Genomic DNA, 11,586 nt, shown 5'->3' on the forward strand with positions numbered 1-11,586 from the left:
CTGATGGCTGGGATGGGGTCAAGCTGTTGCCGGCAAACCAGGGGTGGGGACAGTAACACCAGGTCACTCAGCCCACGTGTTAATGGCTGCAGAAGGGTGAAGGTGCCGGTGGAGAAGCTCGGGCTGGACAGCAGCGGGGGCTCCTGGGGAGGAGAGTGGAGGGGCTGGGCAGGGGGACGCTGGCCCCATGGGGGACCGGGGGTGGCGGGCGTCCCAGCCCTGCAGCCCAACGCAAGCACACGGGGATCTGGGTCCAGAGCACATGTTTACACCAGGATTGAAATTTGGTCTTGTTTTGCGTCTTATTACTGGTGTGGGGGTGGGGATCCTTTCTGCTTTGATTCTGTTTATGACTTTCCTCCCATCATTTTGCTCAACAGCGTTGTTTGCAGAAGCCTGTAATGATTCTGCATGGTTTTAATTTGCTTATGGGTGTGAGCTAATGAGTGGTTTGAAATCAGGCTTTGCTGGGTGGTGCGTTGTCACTGCGTGCTCCTGCTCGGCCAGACCCTCTCCAGCTCGGCACCGTGGGTTTGCTGCTCCAGGAGCTGCGGCTTTGCCGCAGAAAGTCCTGGACATGATCCTGCTCTATTGCAAGTGATCAGTGATGCAGTTAGTACAAGGGCATCATAGGCACAAATATCTTATCAATGAGTTTTAAATAAGAAACCTCATGTTACTGTAGCCTCTCCAAACCGTATTTATTTATAATTTCCACAGCTGAAGCTCTGTTGCTAAAGAAAAATTGAATTTTCCCAGCGGCGTGGAGGCTTGGCTGATGAGTCACTGTGCTTCATTAGCTAATCTTAGATCTGCTGTGAATTACTCAGTGACTGCTGATACAAAGTGGGCTGAGAAAATGCTCATTTTGAGTGGATAATCGTCATGGTTTAAATTTGGGTCTCTTCCCTGGCAGGGGAGGGTGCAAGCGCGCAGGGGTTCAGAGCTGCTTGTGTAGGTGTGTGCCACTCTCTTGAGTGTATCCTAAAACATAAAGACAAACTGAAGAGCCTGTGCTACTTTCTCGAGTTAAATCCATGTGTGAATTTCAGTTATGTGAAGATGCTTTTAAATTCAGGAATAACTCAGTGTAAGTAAGCATGTATTGAATTAGATGGGTTACGTAGCTGGGGTAATGGCCCTAGCGAGACGGATTTGGGAAGAATGGGGCTATATTAGCAACATTAAGTGTTGAAGTCTGTAATGGGGAAGCACAAAAGTGGGTTTTTTGGGGAATTCAGTGGTTTTCAGCTTTTACTCCGCACATGTTGTTTTCTTCTGAAGCCCCTCAACAAGGTGACTGAGAAAGCAAGATCATACGTGTTCTCTGTGAAATGTCTATGTTTCCACTGGAAAATGCGAAGGGATCGTGAACCCAAAAATCCTGCAAGGTCCCTGGCCAGGAACGCGTCCCTGCTGGGTCCCTGGCGCAGCATGGCAGCGCTGCCGGGTTTCCATCGCCAGAGCTCTGGCTGCCGCGGGGCAATGCCCGTGGACAGCTGCCGAAACGCAGGACCTTGCGCTCTGCCGCCCGTGGAGCACTCCATGAAGGGCCCCGCCAGGCACCGTGCCACTGTGCGCGCTGCCATGGGACGCCGCGTTACCAGGGCCATGCTGTCAAAAGTCATCCCATGTCTGACTGAAGAGCTTTTGACTCGGCATCCATCTGCTTCTGAAGGAAAATGCAGAAAATGTTCTTAAGGACTGATATAAAGTGGCCTGGCTACCAAGGAGGTTGCTGATTTACATGGCTAATTTACAGTCTGGAGTGCAAGGAGCAGTAAGTTGTTTTGTGCAACAATTGCCGCTTTTAACCATGGGAGTGTTTGTTCTGTTTCCTGAAAGCTGACTTTTCAACATAATAACTTGTGATTTGGAGTTCCATGACACTGAACCGATTTGAGAATCATTTTATTGGCTTTGTTTCCTCTGATATCAATATTTAAATAAGTATTGCACTTCCATTATTAACCTTTTTCTGCATCAAAATTGGACAATTATTACTTTAATCCTTTCTTGTCTCTTGGCTGGTTTCTAACCTTAGTTGCTCAATAGGTTCATGTGAGGGACTTGTGAGAAGATGATGTTGCCATACAAATCGTGTCGGCAGGTCCTCCTTTATCCGTGGTTTTGCTGTTGTATCCAGGAACCTCCTGGGTATCCCTGCAAACCCCCTCCCCTGGAGCCCTGCTGGTTCCCTGCACGTGCATCCAGAGCAACAGCAGCCATGCTGTGGAGGGTGATGACCCTGGCCCGCACCTGTGGGTGTCTCGGGGGGGATGAGGGCCACCGGCAGCCGGTGCTGTGCCGCAGCGTGGGGTCTCCTCTCCGTGGGAGCTTTTTGGGAGGTGGGAGGCATTTTCTGGGGGAGCAGAGGCGTTTCTGTTGGTATAATGCTTTTTATCTTTCTTTTTATTATGGCTTGCGTGTGCACCAAAAATTGTATCAGCAGTTTCCCAAGTGGCAGTTTCCACTGTGGCTTGAACTAATGAAGTTTAATGTAATATACAGGTAATTTTTTCTTCCTGGTGCTAGACGTTGTCAGCTGCTAATAAATGCTGCCTGGCTCAGCCCCGTTGGTTTGTCCCTGACATATGAAACACTTCTTGGTATGATAATTGCAGCAATTTCAAGAAATAGGAGTAGGGGTCTGGACAGGAATTGCCTTTGGAAACATCTGTTTCACCTTTCTATCTATGACCTCTTTCTGAAAAAATCTTTTAAATTAAAAAAAAAAGATTGTTCAATGTAATACAGTCCCTGGAGTGACTTATAAATGGCTGTAAAAGCTACACTAACGCAACTTCACCCTTACAAATTGATACCCAGTGGGAAGAATACTTCACGGCCCTCGTCTGCAAACCTCTCCTCACAGAGAATCGAATTTGGAACACCAGTTTTTCCGAGTTTCGTCTTCTCTGATGCTGCCTTTCCCTCCAGTTTGGTTTGTCCCCCCTGTAACGTACCCCAGACACTGGCTGCAGGGATGTGCAAGGGGGTTTGCAGGTCGGGCACACGCTGAGCAAGGTCGAAGTACGCGACGAGTGCCATGTGCCATCAGCTCTTCTGCATCTTAGACCAGGGCGATGCTCTGGTCGACAAGGACGGGTGTTGGGGTGGCCCCAGAGGTCCAGACTAACCTGAAAGCCCTTCTGCAGCAAATGTCAGGTCTCGGATGATCCTGGCAGGACAAGGGCTGTCAGGAAAAGCGGGGTGTTTGCTCAGTGCTGGTCGGCGTGTCAGCAGCCTGCAGGCAGACCCTGCGGCAGCGCCACATGGATGGGGACCGGCACGGGTATTGCACCTCCACTGACCATCCTCTGTTCGGTGGTGCAGAGCTCAGAGCGGTGGCTGGGATGGCATGAGATGTGTCCACCTCCACATCTCGCTGTGCCCCAGCAGTGGTCCCTGCTAGGCATGGGTGCCGCAGCTGCGGAGCAGCCGGGGGGTGATGGGGGGTGTGCTGACCACTCCCGCAGCCCCCCGAAGCAGTGAGATGGGTTTTGGTGGGAGCACGCAGGTGATGGCACAGCCATGGGCAGGTTTTGCCCACCAGCCTTCGGGGCCTGGATGGGGCTGGGGAAGGGGGGTGTTTGCACGCAGGATGGGATGGAGAACAGGTTATCTGTCAGGTAGAGCAGTGTGTGGTGAAGCTGCTTGTGTCCTGACAGCCTGGGGAGCAGGAAGGGGGGTGCTGTCCCCCGAGGGCAATGCGACAGAGCGGTACGCCAAGCCAACATCAGGACACCCGAGCTGCAGGTGGGAATGGGGTCTCTCGCTGGGGGAGAACCGCACAGCCGGAAAAAGTCAGGGTTTGGTGCCAGGCTGCACAAGCTTCATTACGTTCAGAGACTTGAAAAACATGACTTTCCACAAGAGAAGGCTGTTTGTCAGATGGGAAAGACCTGACTCAGACCCTCCTCTGCTCTGTCTGCAAACTTCGGCTGGCTCTGCATCAGACTGCTGTGCCAGGCAGAATCAGCACAGAATTTTCCAAAGGACCTAAATTTGGCTGTGTAGTGCAGTAGAGAGGGGCGGTGAGACACGGGAACCCCCCCGTGCCTCCGGTCCCTGTGAGGGGACAGCCATCCTGCCGTGCATAAAGTCCGTGCCTGCTCTGGCCATAGGCTGCAGAGCTGCTGCGGGAGCTGCCGGCACCAGTGGCACAGCGTCTGCCCTGCATGATGCTGAACACGTAAAGCAGAGAAAACCAGCAGCTTGCTGACATGCAAATTGATATCTCCTCCTTTGTACAGACTGCAGAAGGCTTTGGAGGAAAGCTAATGCTTGCTTGGCTTAATTAAACCTGCTTGATAATGTTATCTTTGCTGTTTGCTATGCCCGGTCCCAACTTCACCTTCTTGGAAGGGTCTGTGACAGGGTCCTGCTGCTGCTCTCACCAGGGACAGCTATGCACCTAAATTTAATTCATCCTTATTTCAAGGTTAAACTGTTCTTCCCATCACAGATGCTAATTATCAGCTGTAATTAATGGGTTTTTTCCCCCTCCCATTACAGATACTGGGGATTAGTTATGATCAGCCAGTTAGGATCAGTTGCTTGCACAACGGTGATGAATGCTCTTTTTGGGTAGCATCACTAGCGTTTCCTTTATTATGAACCACCGATGTCTCTCTGGGAAGCGTGGAAAAGCATTCTGTTTAGAAAAGCATTTTTTGTGCAGGGCTTTGGGTTTTTCTCTTTGCTACAAGTCAGCAAACAAAATTGTTGTTTACCAGTACTGCAGCAACATCTGTTGCTGCAAAATGGGACCTGTAGTTCTCTACGTGATGGAATGAGTGGCCGTGGCCAGAAGTTAGGACTTCCATCCTTCGGGAATTTATGGGTACAATAATTATTCATTTTAGAAGTACTTTGCATCCGCTGCAGAAGGGAAATCCAGACACGCTTCACACTGAAATAGGTCGCCCAGACTTCTGTTCCTGACAGTCTCGATTGAAGTTGGACCTAGAAGGTGCTGCTGGGAAGTGCTCCCGGGCAGGGCTTGCTAAGGCAGTTGACATATGACCATATCCCCCTTCTCTAGCTCAGATAAACCTTACCAACCCTGCCACCCACTATTGAGTGTTACGGGGAAAAAAACATAATGGCTGATGGATGGAGGAGAGCCCAGTGAAGAAGGGACGCAGCTTCGTAGGGACAAAGTATGGGCTGAAAAGTTAAGCAGCTGACTGTACCAGAAAGGGGAAGGGCTGTTGACCTACGGTAACCGAAGGTGCAGAATGGTCTGGAGAAACCAAAAATAAAGAGAAGTGAGGTCATACAGTGGGAACAAAATAAGAAACACATTCCTGTCCAATTGTGTTGTTTTCCTGTCTAGAAAATATGTTCTTAATGCTCACATCCGCTATTTGGGCTGGAAGGAGCGTTGTCTCCGGTGCCAGCGAAGGTCCTGGCTGTGCCCTCCGTACCCATGCTGGCACGATGCCTCGGCATGGTGCTCGCAGGGAGCGCTGGGGAGCTCGGCTCCACACCTCTGCTCCCGTTACCAGAGAGTCCAAAGCAGCTTTGGTGGGGCTGTGTTGCTCTCACACCCACGGCAAAGTGCTGCCAAACTTTGTAAGTGATCTCTTAATAAATTACTTGTCCCTATGAGATTTGAAAGCAATTCTGCAGTCTTGCAAAAATTATATTAATGTCTGCTGTAGCAACTTACCACTCATCTCACTCAATTGACTTAAAATACAGCACTGAGTAATCGAATCACTAATGCACTGCTGCAGAAATGCTTAAAGAAGAAGAAAGTGCCACTTACGTCAATAAACAGTTTTTTGCAGCAGAACTTAAAAGCCAGACAAACATAGGGAGCCTGTTATTCCAGTAATTCAGATCTTCTACTTAAAGGAGATAAATGAATTGCTTATCTACTAGAAATTTGGGATTTCAGGCATTTTGTTTTGGCTTTTTAATTGCATTTATTAGGTCTTGCTAACTTAATTGCAAGCACCAGCAATAACTTTATCGCTGTTATTTGCAATTACCTTAGGCAGAGCATTCCAGATGGGGCTGGTCTGAACACTCCAGATGGGTCCAGCTGCAGAGGCAGCGTAGCCCCGTGCTGCAGGCAGGTGGTCCCCGAGGAAGGCCCTGCACCATCATGTTGCAGGGGAGTTTGACGTTTTCGGTTTGACATCTGTAACATAAAGGCAAAGCTGGCCTCATGGTGACTTCCCTCGGGGCTTTGCTGCATGCCCTGTTCTCACTAGCCTTCCCAGGCGGCACACCGGGAATCAGTCTCGCTGTGCCTGGGCAAAGCCACCCTTTTCTGGCTTCGCTCATTTGCTGCCAAAGCATCAGCAGCAAAAGTCTGATGGCAGCAAGATTTCTGAGGCGATGGAGGAGCAGGCCAGACCTGTGCCCCCAGACACCTCTGTGGGAAGAGCACAGCGAGAGCTGACCCCGCCGCGGTAGGCAGCCACGCACCAGCAGGAGCCGGGCTGGCTTTGCAGGACCGATGGGTTCGCAGCAGTTGCCACTTTGTCCAGTGCGTCCCTGCGGGTGCTGAGCATCCTGAGAGGAGATCCCGGCAGGCGAAAGGGAGGAAAAAGGGGGATGGAGGGGCTGGGGAGGCGAGGGAAAGAGTCTGTGCTTCTCCTGGGAGGAGTCTGAAAAGCAGGGTGTCCTCAAAACCGCCACAGAAAAGTGCTCTCTGCTCCCGTTCTCACCTTGGGTTTTTCAAGTGCAGAGCCTGGCTCGTGCGTTGTGGGAGGCAGCGGCGCGAGGAGGGTGGTAGGTCTCGGCAGGCGATCTGGCAGCACGCAGCACCGTGTGGCGGCCTCGGGGAGAGGCTGGTGGGAGGCTGGGTTTATGCTTTTCATGGTGATGTTCAGCTCCGAACCCCATAGGACCGAAATTCAGTGTGCAGCCAGGGGAGAAGCTCTGTTTTGTCTTTTCATTGAGCTTACGGATTTCTCTGTGCCTGACACAATGCGGATGCAGCAGCCCAGGGATGGCGGGAGGCAACTTTGCTGCATTTTTCTCAGCCTGGGTGACAGCGGTGTGATTTGGGGAGCCTTTCACCTTGCTGTGTCCGACATACCAGGCCAGGATCCATGGTACTACTGTTGGTTTGTTGTTCCTTAGCTGCTGATAATTATAAATACATTTATTGGGCAGCTATTTGTAATATGTTCAAGGCTCCTTATGTAATACAAACAGCAGACTTGAAGGCAGAACAGCAAATCGATGCATTATACTGAAGACCTTTTGAAATAAATTCTCAGGCCCAACCCTCTCAGAAGAGCCCTTCAGAAGTTTATGGAAATTCACCCTCTCCGTGGTGGGTGAGCCAGGCTGGCCATGTGAAGAGCTGCCTTGCTCACAAGGCAGGTGATGGTGCTTTTGCTTTTCTAGCTTGAATAAACATAGAGCCGTTAGAGATGGAGGCCAAACCCAGAAATTGCTCGGATTCTGTTCCTCCATACCTTCAACAAGGTACAGCTTTGATTTGCAATGCAGGCAGTGCTGCAGAGCAAGGCCTTTGGATAAAAGCGCCCCAAGCCCCCCGGGCACCCCAAGCCCTGCAGCTGTGCTCCGGGTCCCTTTGCAGCACTAACTCCAAGACGCTTCAGCTGTCACTAGCCGAGCTCAGCAGGAGTGGGCAGAGCTCCTCCCCAGCCTGCTCACCGCCATCGGTGCCAGGTAGGCACCCCTGTGCCACAGGGGCATTCAGTGGTAGTGCCTTGCCAACGCACTCTGAGGCATCCTCTGTGATGTCCGCGATGGAGCGGGAAGCCTCCCAGCTAGGGGCGTCGTCCCATGCCTGTACTTACAGCAAAACCCTAAAATGTACAAAGGGTCTGAGTGCCCTGGTGGGACCACTCCGGCAGGCCATGGGCACCGTGCCCTGCATCAAACCCCTCACTCCAGGAGCCACAGCTTTCTGCTGGAGGGCAAACCGAGCCCAGGCAATGCAGGAGGAGACCCTGCGAGTGCCCGGGGGATTGGCTGGCCAGGCCCCAGAGCCCCAAACCCCCCACAGTTGCTGCAGACCCGGGATTTTAGTGGGACACCCATTTAGCTGCTGTTGTGGGAGAGCCTGTGTCTTTGGCCAGTATTGGTCCCAGTGGGATACCTGACAAATTAAGCTCCTCGTCTCCTCTGCCGAGTTAATCTAATGACTTCACCCCTCAGACAGCCTGATTGCTAGCTGTGATTCAGTTAGCCAAGATCACAGAAAAGGAAAAAGAAATTGTCTGTTGCTTCCTACGAAGCGATGACCTCATTTATTCACGGTAAGAATAAATCACTCCTCAATCAACTCCTAATTACACCAGCCAGCGTAACCTTGTGCATATTTACAGCCGATATTCCAGAAGTGGGAGGGATGCAATCCGGCACTATGCTGATCACATGAATAAAGCCTCTGTGTGCCCTCTCCTATTCTTGTAGTTTGTGTCAGTCCCTGCCTGGGTGCGGTAGGTTATTTCCATGAGGATTTCTATGTGGTCCTCATGAGTGGAAGCCGAGTGGCATGCAGAGCCCTGGCTTTACAGATGCCCTAAATACTAGTGATGGGAGAGGCTCGGGTGGCACTTTCATTCCTACCTGCCATTCTGGGTGTGATTCGAGGTGCTTTTATTTTTTAAGTCCTCAGCGGAAGTAAGACTGTGAAATGCCATTTGTGCCTCTGAGGGCGGCTGGTGTGGGGACGGCCACAGGGCCGGGACCCAAGCAAGGGCTCCGGTGGCTGCTGCACACGTTGACTAATTGCCCACAGAAGCAACAGCACAAGGAGCTCTGCTGCATGTGAACTCCTCGTCTCCGCAGGCACGCTGGCTGAGTGTTCACGGACAGCGAAGAGCCCGAGGAGCGATGTAGGGACAGGGGCAGGGAGGCACGTGGAGGCGCCGTGGGCAGGAGGCGGCTGCGGGAGGCGCTGGCCGGCACTGGCTGGTGAGGTGGGGGCAAACTGCCTCAAAATGAAATCACCTGTGTAGTGAAAGGATGATGGAGAAAAACTTAAAAGGAGAAAAACGCCGGGGTGAGAGAAACTGGAGCTAGGAAATGGAAATCACTCTTCAAACCAGCCAGGAAATGGGGGAGCTGTGCACAGGTTATCGCAGCAGCTCTCCTGGCTGAACGCTGCCTTGCCCAGGTCAGATGGCACAGAGGAGACCAGAAATGTCCCGAACATGGGAAATGACTGCCGTAGGCACCAGTAACGCTGCTCATTGCCTTTGTAGCAAGTGCTACATCTATGCAGTTTACTTGAACTATAATGGAAATTTCCTAACTGCAGTGAAGTGTGCTGCTTCCCTCCCAAAGCCTGACCCATCTCCTCCCAGTCCCTTCCTCCCTGAACAAAACGCCCCAACTGCCAAGATGTGGCTCTTTCCAAGGGATGCAGCCGTGGGCCCCGAGGAGCCAACCTGTGGGTCCTGCATGGCCGGAGCTCTCAAACCACAGCGGCTGGCGCCATGCGGAAATGGCATTCCCAGCATTTCTATTTTTTTTTCAGCCGATTAAAAAAAAAAAAGAATGTCACCGGGAAATGATTTATAATGATTTCTCTGAAATTGAGTCTAAAGATTTGCCAATTCTCCTGCCACATGGTGAGCTAACGAGGTAACAGGGCTGACTTAGAGAAGGAAACAGGAAACGCCAGGGGATGGGGGGTGCTTTAGGTCTGTACTTGCCTTCCTCTACACGGGGGAGATACTGCCAGGCATTTGCAGCTTTGGCTTTTTAAACTTAGCCATGCTGCTAGCAGTGGGAGTGAGTACTGGAGTTAATCTATTCTGAAATCATGAATTTTGTGAGTTATGGTTTATGTAACATTGTGCTAATGGGACACACACTCCTGCGCAGCTGCACGGCTGCTCTATCCTGCAGGAACCGACCTGGGGACTGCTCCGTGGCCAAAGCCCCCCAGCGCGGTGGGGCTGACATTCATCTTTGCTCCCGAGGAGACAGCTGACATTGGGGTACGGTTGCACGAGCTTTTTCAGACCCACATCACCAGACTCTGCTCTCAGCTTGCACTGTTTTAAAGGGGCACAAAATTAATTTCCTTCAAGTAACTTAAAAATAAAAGCAAATAACCCTTGTCTCTTAAAACCTAACCCTAGCCTAAACAACTACAGGAATCTCCTTAATTAAAACATTTGTTAAACAGTTTTGCACTGAAGAAAATGTTCTAACTTTGACCACTGTGGAAAAACTAAGTGATTTCTTTTTTAAGAGCAGTAAAAGGCCATTAAGAAGAGTCAGGATCACCAACCTCAAACATTCACAAGGCACTGATAAGTCTCCCCAGAATTTAAAAATAAAAAAATGGGTTTGCTTCTTTGTCATGTGAGCTTGGAGCCTTGACTCGGTTTAGATGTTGAGATTTTATTTCATATGTATGAGGGCTATAAAGCTTTCCTAAAGGCAGTTACCTGGGAGCTGGGGTAGTCCCATAGTCCTGGGAGATTTAAGAGGAAAACGTTTGAGTGCAGGGAACTGGAGGTACCAGCAGTGGGACTAGTGATGAGTGGGCACACCTCAGTTATTTAATCATAGAATCATTCAGGTTGGAAAAGTCCTCTAAGATCATCAAGTCCAACAGTTGACCCAACACCACCATGCCCACTGAACCACGTCCCTAAGCACCTCATCTACACATCTTTTAAATACTTCCAGGGATGGGGACTCAACCACTTCCCTGGGCAGCCTCTTCCAATGTTTAACCACTCTTTCAGTAAAGAAATTTTTCCTCACATCCAATCTAAACCTCCCCTGGCGCAACTTGAGGCCATTTCCTCTTGTCCTATCGCTTGTTACTTGGGAGAAGAGACCGACACCCACCCTGCTACAACCTCCTTTCAGGTAGTTGTAGAGAGCGATGAGGTCTCCCCTGAGCCTCCTCTTCTCCAGGCTAAACAACCCCAGTTCCCTCAGCCACTCCTCATAAGACTTGTTCTCCAGACCCTTCACCAGCTTTGTTGCCCTTCTCTGGACACGCTCCAGCACCTCAGTGAAGCAACTGAAGGATCTGTCTTGCAGGAAGAGCGTGTCCATCCCCAATGCCTGGGCCTGCCCATCCCCAGTGCCCAGGGCTGCCTCCCGCTCCAGCTGCCCCCGCACAGGGCTGTGAGGGGCTTTGCTGGAAGCTGGTGACTGGGGCTGCCCCCAGGTAGCTGCTTACCCGGCAGCCCAGCTCCCCGGACCTGCCCCTTGCCGCAGGCCGGGGCAAAGCACCCCGGCACGCAGCTGCCCGGGCTCCTGCAAGTGGGCAGGGGCTGGTGTCTCTGCAGGGGTGCGGTCGCCTGTGTTGGCCTCCCTGAGAGCTGCTGCGGTGGCTCTTGCTGGGGTCGGCAGCTCCAGCTCCACGGCCTGCTCTCGGGCTGAACGCTGGGCAGAGCAGGTTTGGGTAAAGCCGCTTCCTATGGGGATGTACCTGCAGACATTTCAGGATTCAGTGTCACACGGAGAACTACCAGCCTCGTTATCCTGGAGGATTGGATCCTAAAATGGATTGGAGAGTTGATGCCCCAGCTGGGGCTGCAATGGCCGCCTGCCTCGGCTCTGCTCCCAGCGGCAGGGGCTGGGGGGTCGGGGCCCCCCCCTTATTAAAAAGCC

Source organism: Aptenodytes forsteri, unplaced genomic scaffold (genome assembly GCF_000699145.1).
Source record: "Aptenodytes forsteri isolate BGI_AS27 unplaced genomic scaffold, ASM69914v1 Scaffold15, whole genome shotgun sequence".
NCBI lineage: Eukaryota > Metazoa > Chordata > Aves > Sphenisciformes > Spheniscidae > Aptenodytes > Aptenodytes forsteri.